Source organism: Zingiber officinale, chromosome 11A (assembly GCF_018446385.1).
Source record: "Zingiber officinale cultivar Zhangliang chromosome 11A, Zo_v1.1, whole genome shotgun sequence".
NCBI classification, from domain to species: Eukaryota; Viridiplantae; Streptophyta; class Magnoliopsida; order Zingiberales; family Zingiberaceae; genus Zingiber; species Zingiber officinale.
In genome coordinates, this window is record NC_056006.1 from 21514339 (window position 1) to 21516139 (window position 1801).

Here is a 1801-nt window from a genome sequence, read left to right on the forward strand (position 1 = left end):
AACCCAACATCATCACACTTTTCATTGGATCTTGACTGTGTAGGAGGGGGATCTTCTTTAAACCATTTTGAAACAATACTATTAAGCTTTGCCCCCAAATGTTTGAACTCCTCACTCTGTGACTTGTGAATTTCAACATTTTTAGGTGGTTGAATTTCATTTTGTTTGACAGGCTCTCTTACATTTATGGCTTGCACTTCTTGAATATCTGAGGGAAATTCCATCCAACTTTTGTTCGACCATTCATGGAGGTTCAATGTCACTTGATCAATTAATGAATAAGCTTCATCTACACTTTTGTCCATAAAAGAACCTCCAGCTGATGAATCCAATAAACTCTTGTCTGAGAAAGAAATTCCCCCATAGAATATGTGCAAAATCAACCATTTTTCAAAACCATGATGAGGGCACTGTCTTTGAAGACTCTTGAATCTATCCCATGCTTCAAATAATGATTCTCCATATGCCTGAGCAAAATTTGTTATGCAATTCCTCATATACACCGTTCTACTTGGAGGGAAAAAATGATTCAGAAATTGCTTCTCCAATTGTTCCCAACTTGTGATGCTTTGAGGACAGAGAGAATATAGCCAAGTCCTTGCTTTATCCTTGATACTGAAAGGAAATGTCATCAATCGAACTGCATCTGCTGATACTCCTTCACATTTCACCAAATCACAAATCTCTAAAAATGTTTCAAGATACAGATAAGGACTTTCTGATACTTCTCCTCCAAATTTGTGACCTTGTATCATGAAAATTATCTCTGGGTCTAGTTGGAAACTTTCTGCTTCAATTTGAGGTTGCACAATGGGAGATAAAAATCTTGCAGAAAAGGGTGTAGAAAAATTTCTCATGGGCCTGTTTGACATGTTAGTGCTCATGGATATTCAAGAAAAAAAAGAAAATTATCAAGAATCAAAAACAAGAAATAAAATGCAATATGAAAAGCAAGAAAGCAAATGCAGAATTTAAATTGCAAGAAAGAAAGTGCATAATGAAAACAAGAAAGAAAAGATAAAAGGAAAAAGAAAAATATCTAGAATAATTCATATGCTAAAAATTGCAAGATATGTTTACAAAAGAAAAGAAGAAAGAAACTAGATCAAAAGAGAAAACAGAGAAAAGTTAGATTAGAGTGCTAAAAATCAAGAATGCAAAGTTAGAATTAGAATTAGAATTGCAACAAAAAGAATTGTTAAGAATGTTATTCAAGAAAGGAAAAACTTTTGAAAACATAATTCTAACAATTAGTTATAACTATGCAAATCAAAAGAAAGAAAAGTTATGTTTAGTCTAACTCAATTGATAATTCCTAATGTTATAGCGCATTCCCTGGCAACGGCGCCAAAAACTTGTTACGCTCCGCAAGTGTACAGAAATGTCGCAAGTAATATAAAAGATTATTGTATCCACAGGGACTGGAATAAGCACTAGAAATGTCTCAATGCGAATTAGCTAAACAACTATCCAATCGTTTCAAATGCAAAGTGAAGGTAAACAAATTTAATATTAAAGATCAACAAACAAGAGTTTAGTATTTTGGGTTATGATAAAGGGAGATTCTAGGAGTTTCGGTTTCTTTGTAAGGTTTCTTGAGTGTAAATGGTTCACCAATTCTTATTCCTCAATTGCCAAACACTTGTAGAAAGTTGCCGGTTCTCTCTTGCAATAGATAACCGGCTAAGGACTGAGTAATGTATCTAAATTTGATCAATTAGACGTGAACCTACGTTGTCCTTACACAGAAGCGCACTTATTACTATGCCTTCCTCGGATATCAACATAGAAGCCCACAACT

At 34.0% G+C, this 1801-nt stretch overlaps 1 non-coding gene across 1 annotated transcript; it reads left to right on the forward strand.

The window, feature by feature from the left end:
* Positions 1-393: 393 nt before the first annotated feature.
* On the forward strand, positions 394-499 carry LOC122033073. The gene has a single exon (XR_006126336.1). It is a non-coding gene; the product is annotated as a small nucleolar RNA R71 (small nucleolar RNA).
* The last annotated feature ends 1302 nt before the right edge of the window (positions 500-1801 follow it).